The sequence below is a fragment of the Haliaeetus albicilla genome, chromosome 7 (genome assembly GCF_947461875.1).
Source record: "Haliaeetus albicilla chromosome 7, bHalAlb1.1, whole genome shotgun sequence".
Classification (NCBI taxonomy): Eukaryota; Metazoa; Chordata; class Aves; order Accipitriformes; family Accipitridae; genus Haliaeetus; species Haliaeetus albicilla.
The window spans coordinates 31,848,852-31,869,020 of NC_091489.1; the positions used below are offsets into that span (position 1 = coordinate 31,848,852).

Here is a 20,169-nt window from a genome sequence, read left to right on the forward strand (position 1 = left end):
TGACAGAAGAGACCAGCACCCACCTCACTACAACCCCCCTTTCAGGTAGTTGTAAAGAGTGATAAGGTCTCCCCTCAGCCTCCTCTTCTCTAAACTAAACAGCCCCAGCTCCCTCAGCCGCTCCTCATAAGACTTGTGCTCCAGGCCCCTCACCAACTTGGTTGCCCTTCTCTGGACACGCTCCAGCAGCTCAATGTCTTTCCTGTAGTGAGGGGCCCAAAACTGAACACAGTACTTGAGGTGCAGCCTCACAAATGCCGGCATATGATGATTCATAGCAAAATTCCTATTACGCTCAACTGATTAAGGGTTTTATAGAATAGGCTATGTTCCTGTCTTCTATAAACCACTGTATGTTTTTATATATGTAACTTTCTGCCTAGTTTCTCAGTCAGAGAATTAAATTATTATTAACTCTGAGATTTAGGCAGGGATTGTGCTGTTGGTTCTTTGTGGCGTGCAGAAGACCTCAAGTGCAGCCCCTGTTTTCTTAGGGCATGTGAGGAATGACCTTCAATGCTTCCTGAGCCTCCATCTTGAGCTGTGTGCTCCAATTGCATGCTGCACTTCCCTTGGAAAGGAGGAGCAGCTCCACAGCTTGTCTTCTGCATAATGCAGCTATGCATTATTAAAGTGTTTGCACTTAAGATGTTTGCTTTTTGAATAGGGTCCTTTGTTACTGTGCCCAGAGAGTTAAAAAGTGCTTAATTACTGCCAAAAAGACCTTCCTCTTCCTCTTAAAGTGTGTTTTTAAGTCAGTTGTTGTTAGGATCTCCACATGGTGCCAATCAGGTTTGCTCTTCTGATTACAATGGTGCTGTACTGATTTACCCCAGCTAAGCATCTGGGACTAAATACTCAGTTGAAATGGGAAGCATCCTGCCCCTGAAACAACTGCCTTTTCTTTTATCTATTGTTCTGGTTATTTCAGATCTGTAGGGTGTCTTATTACCGGCAAGGGGTGTCAGCTAGAGAAGGGCTCTCTCTGGCTGGTAGGACCTGCTCATGGCAGATTCTTAGCCATCCTGTTGCTAACAGCCTGCACAAGTGTGTCTGGCACATACCTATAGGTCTTTGTGCATCAGGGCATGCTTAGTCCAACTGCTGGTCTAAAAGGCTTTGCAAAATTGTTCTTCTTTGGTTTTTTGGGTTGACCCATTTTTGCTGAGGACTTGGTATTTTGTAGGGTACGGCATTCGGAAGATCTAGCGATGTCACAGAAAGATGGAGGGTTAGTCGCAGCCCTATGACTTATCTGTAATCCCGCCTACCCTTGTTAGTATAAAAGGCATTAACTGCGCAATAAAAGGCGGAAGTTGGCGCTCACACTGTGTGTGTTATCTGTCTCTTTCCCTGGTCCGGGCCGACCAGTGATCTAATCGCGGCACCTTGATATGTAGCGAACGCTACATAGTGGTGACCCCGACGTGATCGGTCGCACAGGCGACGATGGAACTTGTGCAAGTGATTAAGGTATTAAAAGTATTGGCTGATGAGGTGGGTGCCCGCGGAACGATTAGGAAGGGCCCCACGGGCGAATGCATCCTATGGATGCTGCACCGGGGAGACATTGGGTCTCCTAGAGAAGTTTTGAGCCCTCCCAAATGGGGAGAGATTCGGGAGTCTTTGCTCCAATCTGCGCTCGCAGGCGAGCACGGAGCTGCTGAACGATTGCAAAGTTGGGGAAAGGTGGAGAAGGCGGTCACGGCAGGACAGAAGGCTGGGGCGTGCTGGTTGGTGGCGCGAGCTGCTTTGTTTGCGGATGAAGCGCCGCCTCAGGAACAGTGGGAGATAGTGCCCCCAGGGACGGTAAGTCAGACTCGGACGGAGTGGGTGGCCATGGAGCGGGGTTCACAGAGCGGTCCATCTCTGATTGAGGGCATGGACGCGGAGGGTACGGCAGAGACGGAGGTTCTTCCTGCAGGGACGGCACCAGCGGGGCCAGATGTGCCCCCTCCGCAGTATCCATGGGAGGAGTTGCGTCGGGTGGTTCGGAAGGACTTAGAGGAATGCCTCTTGGACTGGGCTCCAGGCAAGGATGTCAAGGGAGATTTATACCATCAGTTGAGAGACTGGGAGGAACGGCCACCCGCGGAGGTGATAACTGGGAGGCAGCGGGGTTTGGAGACTGTGGCAGAGGAGGAAACACCCCCCCACGGGGGAAATCAGGCGCCCTTGCCGGGAGAGCGGACTGAGCCTCCTGAGCCTTTGCCTGAGCCTATGCCTGCTGAGCCGTCATCTGCACCCCCTCCCTCGGCCCCTCCCTTTCCACCCCCCCCTCCGCCCACTTGCAGTGGTGCGTACCATCCTTTGATCCATCCTGCCTCGTGGAACCAGAGACGGTGAAACCAACTGCGCCCGCGATAGACGCGGAGCCGCCTGCAGTAGCCGCTGCAGACGAGAGGGAGAGGCATTGGAGGAGAGTAATAAAAGATGCCCTTGTGGACGGGACTATGCTCCAAGCATTCCCAGTTGTTGTACAAAATAATGGACAGAAAAGATGGGAGGCGTTTCACTGGAAAGTCCTTGAGAAATTAAAGACTGCTGTGAGTCAATACGGAATCTGCCTATTGATAAAGCCAGTAAGAAACCCTCGGTCAAGTGTTTTAATTGTGGTAAACTTGGACACATCAAGAGCCAATGTAGAGTTTCTGCTAACAAAAAGACGGTGCAACAGTTGTAAGAAAGATAACCATACCACCAAGAATGCAGGAAGAAGGGAAACTACACCGAGCGCCAAGGCCCCTCGCGTGACGACACAAATGCAAGGGGTTTGGGCTGCCGGCCCTCAGGCAGCCTCGCAACTACCAGATCCGCCACTGCAGGAAGCTCCAGAGTGGACGTGGAAACTGCAGTACACATTCAACATAAAGGGACCATTGGGGTTTGGGCTTAGTGCATTTTTAATGGGGCGATCTTCAACAGCTCTAAAAGGAATTCTGGTAGTCCTAGGGCTTATTGATGCAGATTATTGTGGGACTGTGAAAATTATGATTCATGTTTTAATCCCTCCTGTTTCTATTCCTAAAGGTACCAGAATAGCACAATTAGTTCCATTCAGGTCGTGTGTTCTGAACCCAGGTGAAGTACAACGTGGAGATGGTGGATTCGGCTCCACAGGGAAACCGCAGGTATACTTTGCCATGGACATAACAAGAGGTAAACCAGAAGTAGTGCAATTGGAAGGGCCTGACGGAGTTATCATCAAGAAACCGATGACAATCAATACAGGAGCTGATGTTACGATTATTTCACGATGCATTTGGCCTCCATCATGGCCATTGATCAATCCAAATTTTGGCATTGCAGGGATAGCGGGCACACAAGCCACCTTAGTAAGTCAGCTACCCATTACCCATTTGTGTTCCCCGACGGTGAACACGTTACGATGCGTCCGTATACCATGACTACCCCAACTGAATTGTTTGGCCTCATAGGCCGTGATTTATTGAGCCAAATGAAGACAATGTTAGTGACCCATCCTTTTTAGGAGTGGTCGCTGAGGGGCAGCCAATCCTGAAAATTAGCTGGAAAACAGATGAGCCTGTTTGGATTGATCAGTAGCTGCTAAATTCTGAAAGGCTGCTAAAAATACAAGAGTTAGTTGAGGACCAATTGAGAGCAGGACATGTTGTTCCTTCTACTAGTCCATGGAATACACCAATATTTACCATTCCCAAGAAAAGTGGGAAATGGAGACTGTTACATGATCTCAGAGCTGTGAATGCAGTGATGCACAGTATGGGAGCCCTGCAGCTGGGTTTGCCGTCTCCAGTTATGCTTCCAGAAGAATGGGATTTGTTAATTATAGATCTAAAGGATTGTTTTTTCACCATTCCCTTGCACCCAGATGACACTGAACGGTTTGCCTTTTTGGTACCATCGATTAACAAGGCAGAGCCCTATAAGAGATACTATTGGGTCGTGTTACCGCAATGAATGAGCAATTCCCCCACGATGTGTCAGGTGTATGTGGCCTGGGCATTAGAGCCTGTAAGAAAGCAGTTTCCTCAGTTAATTATTTATCATTATATGGATGACATTTTGATAGTGGGAAGGAACTTGCCACAGGATGAAATTTTAACTCAATTGCAGGACATCTTAAGCCATCGTGGAGTAATAATTGCTCCTGAAAAGGTGCAAAAGGCAGCACCTTGGAAGTATTTGGGGTGGCAAATAGATGCTGGCAATGTTAAACCTCAGAAGGTTCAAATAACATTAGAAATTTCAATGGTACATGATGTCCAGAAGCTTGTGGGAGATATCCAGTGGGTGCGGAATCTTTACGGTATCACTAATGACGATATGGCCCCTCTGGTAGGACCGCACGTGCAGATGAGAAATGGGAAATGACAGAGCTGACCAATTGGTTGCAGCAACATGGGAGCCTCCTCCAGGGAATCGTTCTTGCACCAACCCACTAGGATGTTAGCAAAGCAATTTGACTTACCGCTCTGATGCCCAAGGTATCGTCAAAGCATACCCTGATTGTCAAAAGGAAGAGCTGGGCTTGGGCTGTGGGGTTAACCCACGAGGTCTTTTGCCACTGCAGTTGTGGCAAATGGATGTCACCCATGTCGTGTGGTTTGGTGCAAAGCATTATGTGCATGTGTGTGTTGATACCTATCCTGCTGCCATGTGGGCCATGGTACAAACTGGAGAAAAGGCCTTACATATTGAATGACATCTTCACGCTTCTTTTGCAGTGCTGGGTGTGCCTAAAGAAATTAAGATGGACAACGGCCCGGCCTATGGTTCTACACAATTTGCTCGATTTTGTAATTTGTGGGGAATTCACCATGGTACGGGTATTCCACATCTTCCCACAGGACAGGCTATTGTCGAACGGGCCAACCAAACCTTAAAGAGCATGCTGCAAAAACAAAAGGGGGGAACCCAGGGCTTACTCCCAGAGGAACGATTGGCCAAAGCCTTATTTGTGCTAAATTATCTTAGATTGACAGGTGATCACAAAGACCCACCAATGGTAGTGCATCATGCTTTTTTACAGGCGAAAAGGACGCAACAAAGTACAGGAATTATGGTAAAGTATAAGGACCCAGAATCTGGGAAATGGTGCGGACCAGCAGAAATAAAACTTACTGGGAGAGGGTATATGTGTCTGCTTACAGATCAAGGCCTTCGCTGGATCCCGGCTAAGTGGGTCAAGCCATGGCTTCACACTGATGCTGGACCCGGAATTGTCCCAATGGCAACTGGCACGGCACCGGCGGGCGCTGGAGCCACTGATCTGACAGATTCTGACTAATAGAGTATTACACTTTAGAGGAATAGCAGACATTGAGTCCTTCAGAGAGGTTTTTAGAACAGCGTGCCTTATTGTATATAGAACTTGCTTTAGGTAAAAAGTGTGTTAAGCATAATTTGATTAAATATAGTGTGATTACGGGAAGACAGTGTGGGGTAAACGTAAAAGTTAGTTAAAGCCAAAATTAGGGGTAAGGTTTATTTCCATTAATAACCTGGGAATGAGGTTGATTGTGTTTCCACAGATACAGGCCCATGACGGACTCCTGTTGAATTTGCACGACCATCATCATCTGGAGCATCATAGATGGTGTGGCAATATGAATACCACCTCAGTCAAAAACTAATGTATAGGTCACTTTGGCTAACATAACAGGTCAAGATTCTCTGTGCACCGCAACCGCATCATAAAGCCCACGAACCAATAGACAAGATGGCTATGACTCGTGCAGCGCGCCTGGCCAGCGAGCGCATGCGTCATAGATTGCAACCGAGGCAGACTTTTAGCACCCGCTGGCCACGTGTGCTGAAACCCGTTCCTCTGCAAATGTATAAATACCAGGATTTTCCGAAGAGCATCGGGCTGGTGTACGGTGAGGCCATCGTTGCCTCTGTGGGGACGCCCACGGAAAGCTGGCACCTACCGATTGCTGGGCTGAGTTCGTGGAGCAAGATGGCACAAGAATGTATAGATGGTTCATCTTCCTCATAGTCCTCATGGTTCGGGTCATTAGGGGTAACGGGTTGGCTCAAAGAATTATGGGCATTATTGTAGTTATTGTGATTTTAGCTATTGTAATAATTTTACCTTGTTCAGCTTGTTAAGTAAAAATGGCATCCCTTATAATAGCACCGGCCAGGCCATTGTAGAACGAGCACATCGAACCTTAAAGACCCTGCTCGATCGGCTTAGGGAGGGGGAGCAGGCGGAGCCCTCCTGGTTACGGGATAACTCACCTGTTCTCCGTACACAGCGTCTTCTGTTAACTGCGTTAACTTCATTAAATCAGACAGTTCGGGGGGACCTGGAGCAGATGGCGGTGCAATGACATTTTACGAATATGGAAGAGAAAGGCCCTTACCCGTTGGTTCGCGTGCGTGACCCTCAGACACGCCAATGGGATGGGCCGTTTGAGCTGCGTTGTCTCGGGTGAGGGTACGCCTGTGTACAGACACCTGAAGGGCTACTGAAATGGGTCCCTAGTCGCATGGTTCGTCCTGCCCTAACCTTGTAGTGTTTGAGTGTTTTTTCTTACAGATCGCTGTCATCCTTTCCTGGCTTGTGACACCTTGGGTATCCACTACAAATTTCCGGCAGTGGATGCAAAACCAGTTGGGGGCCCTGATGTGTATCCGGATGACATCCTTAGAGCCCATCAATACGTGTCCTTATGGGATCCGGCTGTCAGAGACAGAGCTGAAAACATTGTGTACGAACAAGTGTCAACAGAAGAGTCAGAATCGCTCACAGCCGGGAATCTGGATGCCCCAGACAGTAAGCCTTAACATCAGCGTACCAACGATAAACTTTATAAAGTAATAGAAGTAATTCTTTCCTAGCCTTAACTTTCCATTTACCACTTGTGTGAATTCTCTGTGAAGGAGCTCCTTGCTCTGCAAGGTAAATGGGACATTTACTTGTGTTTAAGACACAGTGTTTCAACTTAGTTGTAGAAATATGCTTATGCTCATAGTACTTTGCACAGTTATTTCTTTGCGTATAACTGTTCATAACCATAGAAGCTAGCTAGTCATAGGGAGGGGGAGATGTAGGGTACGGTGTTCGGAAGATCTCGCAATGTCACGGAAAGATGGAGAGTTAGTCGCAGCCCTATGACTTATCTGTAATCCCGCCTACCCTTGTTAGTATAAAAGGCATTAACTGCGCAATAAAAGGCGGAAGTTGGCGCTCACACTGTGTGTGTTATCTGTCTTTTTCCCTGGTCCGGGCTGACCAGTGATCTAATCGCGGCACCTTGATATGTAGCGAACGCTACAGTATTTGAACATTTTTCTATAATCCTTCTTCATTTTTTTCCTTGCCCTATTCATAATCAGCAAAAGTGGTTTTCTACTTTCTCTTTACCCAGTGAAAGTGGGAATGAGATAGAAAGAAACATTCTTCCTACCCAAGTGAAACATAACTGAAATGTTTTGAGAAATACCTATATTAAAGAATTGCTTTCTTAATGTAAGAACTGCTGTTTTTCAGTAACAACACCCTTAAACCTAGAATTTTTCTGACAAATCTCCCTGTTGCTCTGGAAGCTGACCCAGTTAGTGCTGTCCTGGCTCAACAGCCTGTTGTGGGTTGACCCCGGCCGGACACCAGGTGCCCACCAAAGCTGCACTATTGCTCCCCTCCTCAACTGGACAGGGGAGAGAAAACATAATGTAAAGCTCGTGGGTCGAGATAAGGACAGGGAGAGATCACTCACCAATTACCCTCACAAGGAAAACAGACCAGACTTGGGGAAATTAGTTTAACTTATTACCAATCAAATCAGAGTAAGGTAATGAGAAATAAAAAACTAAATCTTAAAACACCTTCCGCCCATCCCTCCCTTCTTCCTGGGCTCAACTTAACTCCCAAATTCTCTACCTCCTCCCCACGAGTGGCGCAGGGGGACAGGGAATGGGGGTTGTCATCAGTTTATCACACATTGTTTCTGCTGCTCCTTCCTTCTCAGAGGGAGGACTCCTCACACTCTTCCCCTGCTCCAGCATGGGGTGCCTCTCACGGGAGACAGTCCTCCAAGAACTTCTCCAAAGTGAGTCCTTCCCATGGGCTGCAGTTCTTGAACTGCTCCAGCGTGGGTCCCTTTCATGGGCTGCAGTCCTTCAGGCACAGACTGCTCCAACATGGGCTCCTCTCTCCACGGGGCCACAGGTCCTGCCAGGAGCCTGCTCCAGCACAGGCTTCCCACAGGGTCACAGCCTCCTTCGGGCATCCGCCTGTCCCGGCGTGGGGTCGTCCTCGGGCTGCAGGTGGATATCTGCTCCACCATGGACCTCCATGGGCTGCAGGGGGACAGCCTGCCTCACCATGGTCTACCCCATGGGCTGCAGGGGAATCTGTGCTCCGGCGCCTGGAGCATCTCCTCCCCCTCCTTCTTCACTGACGTGGGTGTCTGCAGAGTTGTTCCTCTCACATGTTCTCACTCCTCTCTCTGGCTGCAGTTGCACAGGGATTTTTTTTTCTCCCCCTTCTTAAATCTGTTATCCCAGAGGTGCTACCACTGTCGCTGATTGGCTCAGCCTTGGCCAGCAGTGGGTCCGTCTTGGAGCCGGCTAGCATTGGCTGTCGGACATAGGAGAAGCTTCTAGCAGCTTCTCACAGAAGTCACCCCTGTAGCCCCCACACTTCCAAAACCTTACCACGCAAACCCAATACACAGCCACATTTATTTGACTGCTCTGGTGAGCTCCCCTGTCCTGGTGGCTGTGTGCCAGCCTAGGAGACAAAGCTCTATGATATTTAATTGTAGCTTGTGCTGCTGGACAGCTTGTCCTGAGCAAAGCAGTAAACTATGAGACAAGATTTTTAAAATCACTGTGATTCTTTTCCTTTCTCTCCCTCGCTCTGGGCCATAAAACCCTTCATCTGAGCAACTGCTTACAAGCACGAACACAGTGTTCACAAATCCCACCTCGCAGTGGGATCTCATCACTTCTGGTGATACCCTTTTTATAGTCTACCACTTTCATTCTGTCTCATGTCTTCAGCTGTAAGGCAGTAATTTAACCCCCCATCTGGCGCTATTAATTTGCACTGATAACTTCATGTCTCTTCTAAAATAGGCTTCTATTTCTAACACACTTGAAAAGAGTGCCTTTTTTTAGACTTTCTAGCCAAAAGGAAAAGGCCTGGTCTCTACCTTGTGATATCACAAGCAGTGGTTTGTTTTTATTTTCAATGTAAGTGCTGCAGAGCAAGTGCGTGTCTCAAATACCACAGCAAGTAGATAGCAGTCATTAACATTTTGCTCAGCTATTTGTCTTTGAAACACTAACTACAGGGGAATAGTTCTCACAAATACCACCATCCTGGTGTCTTGGTGTCTTTATATGCATCTGTAAGACTTCATTGTGGCTAAACTCTGGCTGGTTCCTAATTTCCCCCTTTTCTAGCATGGGCTGGTTCATAATTTTCCCCTTTTCTATTAACTTGCTGCATCCCTTAAGAACAGCATAGCTTGAATACATGAAGAACATGTATTGTGTGCACAAAATAATGTTGTGATGTGTCTGTTGCCCCTAGATGTCACGCCAAGTTGTAGGCCTGCATGTGAATGCCACCCCTCTGCCTCCCTCCCTAGGGTCTGCTCTTCCTCTGTCTGGCAGCAGGACAGAGGAGGAAGAGGAGGACACCCTGCAGCCAGGTCTTTCCCCTCCCCATTTTTGCCCGCAGCTGGCAGTGCAGAGAGCTTGACTCAAGAATCAGTCAGACTTGGGGTTATTAAACAGCTAAGGTGGCTTTGCTTTCTCACTGGGCTGGCTTTCTTGCTAAGAGATCTGGTGCCAGAAAGATTGGCACTTGAAGAAAGTATCTAGCAGAAAAGTTGAAGGTAAAGGAAAACACTAGAATGTGAGCTTGGGGTCCATTTAGGGTTGATGCCCACCAACCACTACAGGTTTTCTTCTCTTAGTGAAAGAAGTAAGACTAATCCAAACTCTTCATGAGATTAGGAGTAAGGGCGTACCTCTGCACCCCCTCTACATTTTAAAATGCAAAGATTGAACAGAAGGTTGTGTCTGCTAAAGGGGTGCAGGCTGGACACCAGGAGTGAGAATGTGTTATAACCTAACACTTCAGGGCACTTTTAAGATGCTCCTACCAGAAACTTGAGTATTGAAGTTTGCTTGTTAAGTCTAGGTAATTATCATTGGTGTGCTGATAGTGAAAGACTATCAAGAAAGAGAATTAATCAAAAGTCTACCCTGTCCTTTCTCTTATTTTAGTCTGCCTGGCTTTTGTCTCTTTTTGTGGGTTTTTGGGGTTTGGTTGGGTTTTTTTTCATTCCCCTAGTTATTTTCTTCTCTTTTTTATTTTCTGGTCCCCTTCTTCAGCCTTATTGGGACAGTGGATCACTGTCTGGTTAAGATACAAGTAATTCTTCTAAGCCCAGGATTTGGCCTACCATGTTTGACCATAGTGGAAAGCCTGGTGAAATTCTGAAGGGTCTCTGACTCTATATGGGAAATAGATTGTTTTGAAAAATAGATTCTGGCTGCAGGCATGAATGGAAGAGCTTTTTGTTTGCAGAACAACTGAGGGACAACACATTTCTTGGAAATGTCACCACAAAGACAGGCTAGACCACAAAAAGAAGGTAAAGAAACTGAAATCTGTAAACAGCTCTGGAGTCTCACATTCTGTGCTTGAAGATCTAATCTCCAGCATCACGGAGTGTGTCTGGCTATTGGATGAGTGTCCTATCTCTTCACCTGACAGGCTGGGGAATCTTTTAAAAGCTTTGTAAGTAATGTCTTAAGTGCAAGAAAAGGCTTTCTGGGCTCAAGGAAGGAACAGAAATATAACGGGATCCTGATTGGGACAGAATGGAGCTCTCAAGAATATGAACATTAAAGAGGAAAACAAGTGTTACTCCATAAAGGAATAGAAATAACCATGGGAAAAGCACAGTAGGGCAGCAGCAGAGCTGCTCATCAATCTACATAGAAGTTTAATAACTTTGCAGATAAATGGTTGCATCCACAATAAAAAATTTATAGGATTTCACTGTTCAATTAAAACCCATATATTGTAATATTCTCCACCACGGGCAATTTTTGAAATTGAGATTGCATAATTGTACTGCTGGAGAAGAAGTTAATACTTCTACAGCCCTATAGCCTGTGGGATGTTCTGTTTTATAGGGGGTTCAGCTTGTTGATGGGTAACCTCTTCTGGCCTCTTACTCAATGAACCAGTCAAAGGAGAAGGAAGCACTGGGGACCTTGTAGCTGAGGGTGCTTATGTAGCCAGGACCTAAGAGCTCTTCATCTCCACCTGCACTGTGTTCCTGTCTTCCTCCTCTTTCCCCGTGTTCTGGGTGGCCTGCTGCATGTAATGCCTTCTCTGTCCATACCAGCACACCAAGACCCCTGTCCTGAATGGGGCTGAAAGGAGTCTTTCCTTGCATCTCCCTTTCTTGGGACGGTAGTTTCCCTCAGAGCATATGGGGAATATGCGGAGAACAGAAAGCTGAGGCTGGGTAAGGTGAGGTGGGACTGGGAGGAGACCCCAAACTCCAGGTAACAAAAAGACAGTATAGTTACTAAGGCACTAATCTGGGAATTGGGGTACTACAGTAGCTAACACCTTTTTTGTGATGTCTGCAGCTGTCTTGCGTTCTTATTTGTCAATCTGTTAGAAATGCACACCAGTTCTTGTTTACAAGGCTTAGAAAATGATCTTCAGAGCCTAAAAGTTGCTCCAGGAGCAGCTATTTTGTACTATTTAGAGCAGTTAATTAAGAAAAAGGGAACTAGACGATGCAATAATTTAAAAATGCCTTGCTAATATTGAAAATTTGAGGCCTGCAGATGGCCCTACTGTTGCGTTACAGAAGTGGTCTAGAGCATTTTCAATTATACTTAGTGCATTCCTGGTGCCTCAAGGGTTTTTTCCACTGTCTCTTTCTTGACCTGCTCATCTCTAAAATGAACTAAACTGACAAGCCTTCACCACAGCAGAGAGCCATCCAGACCTTTTTTTTTTTTCTCCTCTCTTTTCTTTTTTTAAATAAGAAAAACCTCTTAGGAAAATCAGACTTGAAGAAACTTGCTGCCTTATCAAGTCTAGTCTCTTGTGACCACCAACAGCTACATCATATAATCCCCTTCATGAATTCAAGTGTCATCTTAAACCCCTTTGCTGCTGTTGGCCTTCCTGTCTCTTGCTCCTCTTGTTGGTATAATAAAAGACATATATTTTCAGGAATTGCAAAACCCGATACCATATCCCAAGAACATGTTTTTAATGGCAAAAAACCTGTAGGAAATCCTTCAAAAGGCTAGGCAACAAATACATGTCTCCATACAGCTGAGCAAATAAAACAAATGCTTCTCTGAGGAGAACGGCTCTTAGAAGTCAGCGGTGAATTCCAATTTAATTGGGTTCACATACCTTTGTTTCTTGAGGGCTTTTCACGAACTTGAGTGTCACTTAGGTGAATACTCTCCGGAAAAGCAAATGTTTGGCTGAAATACTCAAATATTCACAAAACATATCTGGGTTGTACATTCAGCTGTTTGGAACCAGTGCTGTGGAAGAGAGAGGGCTCGGTCCTGCTCTCCCCCTGCAGCTTAATGCGGATCTGGCAAAATGCATGGCTCTGGCAAACTCATTGTCTTGTGTTATGCCTGGCCATGAGAGCACCATCAAATGCATGAATGTTTCATCTACCTTCTGGTCTGAGTTTCCTTTCTTCTTTTGCTATCATGAATATAAAACTAATAATCTGGGTTCATACGGCACCTTCCAGCCAAGCCTTTTACAAACCTGAAGGGGACAATCACGTGTAACACCCCCTTGAACACTAAGCAAATGGTAATCGCCTCTGCTGGGAGGATGTTGCATTGTAGGGGTATGAATTTTTAGGTCACCAACCCCTGGCAGTGGAGACTGCTATGCCCTAAAATACATGAAAATATCTTTCCAAAGGTACAGGATACTTGTCCTCCATCTGAAGGTGAGGAATGCAAACTAGAAGTTGTTTAAATCTCAGTTCTTTCTTCTGTGGATGGAGGCAATTGAGGTACTTGACAACGGTTATGTTGATTTAGTGTGTGATACTTGCACCTGAATATTCTGGGTGCAGCCCCTGTGCTTTAATCACTAAACCACAATATCTGAAGCTAAAGTGACTGTTACTGAACACCTCTAGTCCAATAAATTGCAATAGCTTTCTTACTGTTTTCTGCAAGAACAAATTATTCCTAAGAGATGTCTGTGCCTATTAAATAGAGAACAGAAATTTCTCTCCTAACAGTGTCAGTCACCTCTGGGGTCAGCGCTGTTCAGCACAGGCAACCCTGAGCTCGGAGAGGTGTGTGTCCATGTGTGCACACATTGTGCAGAGGCGTACCAGGCAGCAGCAGCGCTGGGCTGAATCAAAGAGCAATTCCCTGATGCCTGCAGGAATGCAAGCTTGTCTAAATCCTTTTGAGGTAAATGGTGAGGTGTCTAAGGATGTGAATGAGGACCAGACTGAACCAAAAAATGCTAACGCAGAGGGGAGAAAGAAAACTTTAATTTGCATCTAAAGCATGGCGAAGCTAATTTTAGTACCTTTTCTTTTAAAAGATGCTTAAATAAGCATGGAACACTTCTGTTCTTGTTAAAAAAAGAAAAAATCAGTGAATAGTAACACTATTTTGACAGATCATCTCTTCTGAAGAAGTATACTTTTGTTTCGTGACATTTTTTAGAGTAGCTGGAGGAAATATATTTACCTCTGTAGGGCAGATCAATGAACTGGCATCTGCACAGTCCCACTGTGAGCTATAATTTCCAGGGGAGGGGAAGAAACCAAAGGAACTGTTGGCACATCTTCCAAATAACTGGTTTATATGAAAGAAAAAATAAATTATTTCTTCTGGTACAACTGTATTGCAACCCAGAAACAGAACTCTCCTTTGGGTGGAGAGTAATTATAATAAATAAATACATCATGACAAAGACCATAGCTATGATGTGATCGAAGCCTTTAGTTTTCAGCCCACTCCACACTAGTCTTCTAATCTCTTTGGCAGGCTAGTGACTGTGAAAGCCTTTGGAGATTTGCTGCCTGGGATTTTTAGTAAGGATATGCTTCTGAGAAAATGCGGGAGATGGAAGCGATCAACGTAAAATTACAAACGTGCCCCACCAAGCACTCTGCAGTGCCTTTGTATGTGCACGTCCCTGTTAATTGGTAGGTTTTGAGTAAGAAATAGCAAATCTTGCATTAATTTCAAAAATCACCTACATGAAGCATCCTTTTGTAATGTCTAGGATATAAATTTTAGTTGTTAGCACTGACACAGGCTATGATAACTATCATTTTGCTCATGGATTCTACCAGTAAACTCTGGCACAATAACTTTATCATATTAAAAGCACAAGGAAAACTATAATTATAGTAAAAATGTATAAGAACAGTTCCCATCTTTCTGTTTTAGAAATGTGTACAGTGAGACTTGACTTTGCCTTTGTTCTTTTATACTTCTACTCCACCAGTAATAAGTCTGAGTACTCAAATACTGAAAATATTGTCTTAAAAAACTTGGTGAAAGAAGCATAATTTTCCTGTGTATTTACTGGAATGCAGGAAAACTTCCCACTACTTCCCAGTTTGGAAGAAAAATGAATGGCTACTGCTAGGAAGTGCAGTCTGTGAAATCAAACTGCACCTGGAAGTGCAGGTTTCATTTTGTTCTACATCCATTTATGCAGTTCTGAATTTTTCTGCACACAGATGTGCCTCTAGGAAAAACTCAGCTGTGTCCTGGGTTTTACACCATATAAAAAGTTATGCTGGTGTTATGTACCAGCAGAGTGCAGCAGAACCCAACCTGAAATACAGCTGTAACATGCAGTAGTCCTCCTCCACTGCTTCATCGTTGCTTACTGTCACCATTTCTGAGGCAGACTAACTGTGTGAACTTTGTCTGTGAGAATCTGCAACAATGAAACCAGGCTGGTAAAAAATAGGTTTTGGGGGGATGGCATTTCAAGTTACTTCTGTTTATAGAAAAACCTGCTCCTTCAGCAAGTATACCTATTTCTGTTTTAAAACACGAATGGTGAGCCCCAGCTCGGGAGCTCTTCAGCCTGTAGTGTAGCACAGCACTCAGTTATGCTAATTCACACCAATTGACAGTGTGGCCCAATAATAAGTTAAATCCCATTTTAAAAGCGCAACAGAGCATTGTTAGCTCTAAAATAAATTAAAACAAAACAAAACAACAAAAAAAAACAACTAAAAAATCTTTTTCTTTTAAATAGCCAGACAGCACAGATTTGTCAGCATTATCTTTCAGCTTTCAAAGGCCAGGAACAGCAATGATTAATTACTTAGTATTTCCTTCCTCTCCTCCCTGTGCTTGTAGTAGAATTCAGCTTTCTCCAGTGGGTAAGATAAGATACCATATCTCTCATTATTAATAAAAAGAGGTTATAATGCAATGATTGAATTCTCTTTAGAATTACATATTTCAGAGGGGACATGTATGCAGCACTTGTTTCCCTTTGAAAAACCTAAACTGCTAAATGTTCTCTTTGTTACAAGTCCCACAAAATGATGTGCAGGGTTTCTTCTTGGACTGCAGGGCTGATCAATATGCACCCATTGCTGGGAGTAGAAAGCTTTCCATACCCTCCACTCATCTCCAGCAGCACACAACCTGACTGGTGAGCTTATTCAGAGCTTCATGCAAAGTCTACCTCACAAGTGGAAGTATTAGAATCCTTGGAATAATCAAAATCAGAAGTCCATGCTCACCTCCCTTCACATCAGGGTCCTAATTCTTTACCCGAGTTTGTCTTTCTTTCATCACAGTGCTCTTTAACAGTAGTCAAAAGAGGATTGTAGGTGAGAATGAAGATGAGGTAAGTGATGAGGAAATAGCAAGTCAACACAATGAAAGGTGTAAAGGCAAAGCTAAATTTCCTTCTAAAATAACAGGGCAAGTGATTAAAACACTTCCTCTAGGCCATTCAAGTCCACTTTTGAGTCTTGCAACATCAGCCATAGGGCCATCATAAAGCAGGAAAAAACAATTTTGAGCCTGTGAAGTTGACTTGTCTTTGTGCTTGGTGGAAAGGAAAGTCCTAGAAAATTCAGTGGGATGTGGGACAGCAAACTGAAAACTCATCTGATGAGAGGCAGATTTTGCTGGTGGGAGTATGTAGCTAAGTGTTTGTGGAGGGAGTAACAAAGGGGTGATAGACAAGAACTAGGAATATAACTTGTGTGTTTTGGAGAAGTGCTCGTTGCAATACAATGCGGCAAGCTAAATCTGCAAGGTCAGTAGGGAAGAAAGCCAGAGTTTATTGAAGCTAAGGGCAAAGATCTCATTTAAGGCTCAAAAATAATGAGCTAAAAAGAAATAAACTATTCTTTGATAACTGATGGCCTTGACAAACTATATCCAGCACTCCCAGGAGTAGATATGTGAGCCCTGGTGCCGCTCCAAAGTCCAGCTTCCTAGAGGTAATCGTGATCTGCCTCAGATCTGCATCCTGCTGCAGCTCTCAAGCAATGCATTATTCTTCTCTCTGTTACATGCTCTAAAACGCTTGAACAAGTCTATTGTTACAGATTGCCTGGCACTCGCCCAGCCCGAAGGTGACTGCGTTGGTAGTGGTGGATGAAACTTCACAGGTGGAAGAATGCAGTCTTCCCAATGAGGGCTGCAAAGTCAGTCTACTTTTGTTGTGGGGTTACCTAGCTTATAACCCTAGAAATCTCTGAAATGAGTGTGTGTGTGTCTGTGTATAAAAACGTACAGATGAAAGTACTGTGCTTATATTATAAAGAGTTATGACAGAGATTCAGGAAAAGGTACCAGAAAGAGTAGTTGTGTGACAAGCCAAGGCAAAGATAAACAAATTTCTTCTCTTCCTAGGCTTCCCTACATTTCTGAGAGAAGAAAACATTAACAAAGTGAGCCCTACACTGTGCCATATACTTTCCATTTTTCCCCAAGGGTTGCTACATACGCAGAAGCTGTAGTCTCATGATACATAGGCATAAAAATTGCTGAAGGTGTTCATACTGACAGGATTTTGTTGTTACCTTGCTCAGTTAAAGCAGTGCAAGCATTAGGTAGAGAGCATGCTTTAATTGCCTTAGTACTTCAATCTTGCTGTTTGTTGCCATACCTAAAGCCTACGGAGACAAATGAAAAGCTTTCCATTGACCTGAAAAGCAGCTCCAACCTCCAGTGCAATAAATCTGCAAATTGGAGCTGTGTCTCATTAGATGTATTTTGAGGGTTCGATACTGGCTGGATTCTGCTGTTCTTTCTTTCACTGCCCTCATGAGTTCAGTGGACACAGAGCCTGGTCCTGAGTGCTCTTGTAAACGCCACTCTAATTTTCTCATTAGTTGTAGAAAGAAAGTTAAGCTGTATTTATTTGGGGGTTGCTATTTAACTACATTTTGTTTCATAACATGCTGAGTTTCCACAGCTCCTGTTGACTTCAGAGGCAGCCTCAAGCTCTTGCTTTTGCAAATCAGGCCTGCTTGCACCTTCAGTTTGGTCACTTCTGTTGTCTTTTTGGCACTCATCCTAGGTATCAAACTCTTCAGTGGTCACCTCCTGGCTGACCCCTTCTGCACTATGCAGAAGCAATGGAAAACCACTGCTGCTTTTTCCTAGACTGGCATCTTTGCCCATGATGCAAGGATGTGCAGGGAGATGGGGCACAAGGAGAGAGTCGCTTCCCCAGCTGTACCCCACGGGGCACTCATCTCCCAGATGGTCCCATCCCTTCCCTTGTCACCCACAGGGATGGCTGCCCCGCACCATCTTTGTGTTGCCACGGTCAATGGGAGTGTTGTTCCATGCCTAGAGCTAGGATGGGGTGGGGGGTGCAGGACAGGCGTGTCCTTGCGGATGCTGTGGCCAGGGCTGGCAGCAGCCAGGTATGGGTTGTGGGGCTGCTCCGCCACCCCCGGGCTGCGCTGCAGACCAGCCCCCCCTTCCCGCCCCCCCCTTTTCAGCTGGGAACGAAACCAGCAGCAATTATTCAAGCCAAGCACGTAAATCTGGCAGATCCCGCGGCCGTGGTTTGACGCAGCTACGCAGCGCAGTGTCTGGACGCGCAGCCCGATCCCCCCTTTCCCCCCTTGTTTATTTGCCCCGCAGAAAGCAGCGAAGTTACCAACTTCGCCAGCAATGAGCCGCACCGAAGGGTTTGGGAAGATTGGGGGGCCGGGGAGTGGAAAGGACGAGGAGGGCGGAGGACCGCCGGGGACGGGGGGAGCCGGGGCCAGGCGTGCCGTGCGGTTCCACCGCCGCCCCCCGCACCAGCCCGGCCGTGACGGGGCAGCCCGGGCGGAGCGTTACATAAGGCGGCGGGATCCGCACCGCTCCGCAGAGCGGCCGCGGAGGGACGGGGGACGGGACAAAGCTCAGCCCTCTTCCCCCCCCCATCTCACCGCTTGGGAAGCCCCCCAGTCCCCGGGCGCACAGAGGCACTGGAGACGCCGGAGGAGCAGCGGCGCTGCGCGGAGCGAAGAGGGGGACGCCGAGGGCCAGGAGCGCGGAGCCTCCGCGGGCGCGGGGGAGCCCCGGGGGGCTGCTGCTGGTCCCCGCGGGCAATGCCCGGCCCCGGAGGGACCCTGCGGGCTGGGCGTTACGTAACCCCCCGTTTCCCTTACGCAAATACCTCTCCACCCGCGGAAGGGCAGGGACAGAGGCCGAAGTGCTAAGCGCCGATTAATTTTAGGAACTGAAGCTATTTGCCTTTTTTTTCTTCTTTAATTTCTCCCTCTTCGCATTCTGAGCTGCCGGGGGGACCCCCGCAACTGTTTCCGCCTGCGGTCCTGTCCTGGAACGAGCCAGCACCGCCGCTTTCCAGAGGGGGAAGGCTCTTCCCCGTGCGGCATGGCGGGGGCTCGCCGGGGAGGGCAGCCCGGGGGGAGGTGCGGAGCCGCAGGGCGCTGCAGCACTGCCGCCTCCGCGGCGCGGCCAGCCTTGCGCGCTGCCGGCGGGAGGGCGCCGCGCCGGCATCCGCGGCCGCGCAGGGGGCACGGCGGCGCTCTCCGCGGTGCTGAACCCCTCCCGCCTTGTCCCTCCACCGTGCTGAAACGCCGGGCGCTGCCCGCGGAGCGGAGCGGAGGGGGCCGGGCGCTGTCCGCGGTGCTGGCTTTCACACACCACCCCCCCGCACCGCTCCGCACCGCCGCCTCTGTCCGCGGTGCTGACGCGCCGCCGCAGCCCGGCGCGGTGCAGGCGCTGCAGTGCCCCGGGCGGCAGCAGCCCGGTCCGGCCGAGCAGGGCAGAGCGCCCGCAGACCCTTCTTCCCGCTCCGGGGAGGGGGGGAACGGCGCTCCTTCCTCTTCTCCTCCTACCTCCCCCGGGCTTCCCTTCTCCGCCGGCCTCCTGCCACCCGCAAGCGAGCCCGCTACGGCGGAGGAGCAGAGCCCGGCTCCCTCCCCTGGCTCCAGGCGGCGATGAGGCTGGCGGCGAAATTACACCCCTCTCCCTGCCTTCCTCCGTCCCCGTAGCAGCCCAGAGGCTGGAGACAAAAAGCCGAGCAGGTCCCTCTTTAAATATAGCCTTTTTTTCATTTCCTTTTCGTTAATACCGCCCCCTCCCCCCTGACAAGCCGGTCCCCCCCGGTGGTCTCCCACCCTTACCTCGGCTTCTGGAGCGCTACGCCGGGCCGCGGCTGCGGGGTCGGTGGGTCGGTGCCGCAGCTGGGAGGCAAGGACAGCCGCTGCTGACCTCCCCGGGTCTCCTTCTTCAATGGACCGGGAGCCGTGCCCTCATCAAAGATGGCCGTCCGCTCCTACGTCAGCAGCTTTTAATAGCCCTCCCCGGCGCGGGGCGGGGGGGGGGGGCGGGAGCAGGAGCGGGGGCAGAGCGGGCCGGGCGGGCTTGAGTCATCGCCGACGCCGCTGCACCGCGCCGCGCACCGCGGCGAGGCGGCCCCGCCGCTTCTCCGCACCCGCCGCTCCGCGGCCTCCCTCGGCGCGGAGCGGCGGGGAGCGGTGCGGAGCGGTGCGGAGCGCGGTGCAGCGGCGGCGGGCCGGGGCCGGGGCCGGGGCCGGGGGCTGAGCGCGGCTGCGGGTGAACCGCCTGGGGAGGGGGGAAGGGGGCCTCCTGCAGCAGCGATTTCCTCCGCCGAAGGGGTGGTCCGAAGAGGGTATCCCTCTGAAGTCTCCGGTACTCCATATATGG

General features: G+C 48.1%; 1 protein-coding gene and 1 long non-coding RNA gene across 3 annotated transcripts in view; one reads left to right on the forward strand and one right to left on the reverse strand.

Moving 5' to 3' along the window:
* Nucleotides 1–19,782, reverse strand: part of SNAP25 (synaptosome associated protein 25) — a 72,650-nt gene extending 52,868 nt beyond the window's left edge. Inside the window, exon 1 of one of the 2 annotated variants that reach the window (XM_069787576.1) lies at nt 19,626–19,782. The gene's annotated coding sequence lies outside the window, so the exon portion shown is untranslated. The remainder of the gene's footprint in view (nt 1–19,625) is intronic. The other variant, XM_069787575.1, reaches the window with a different exon arrangement.
* LOC138685868 (uncharacterized) lies at nt 1,322–5,599 on the forward strand. The gene is made up of 3 exons (XR_011325250.1): nt 1,322–1,473; nt 3,031–3,159; nt 5,514–5,599. It is a non-coding gene; the product is annotated as an uncharacterized lncRNA (long non-coding RNA).
* Nucleotides 19,783–20,169: the final 387 nt, after the last annotated feature.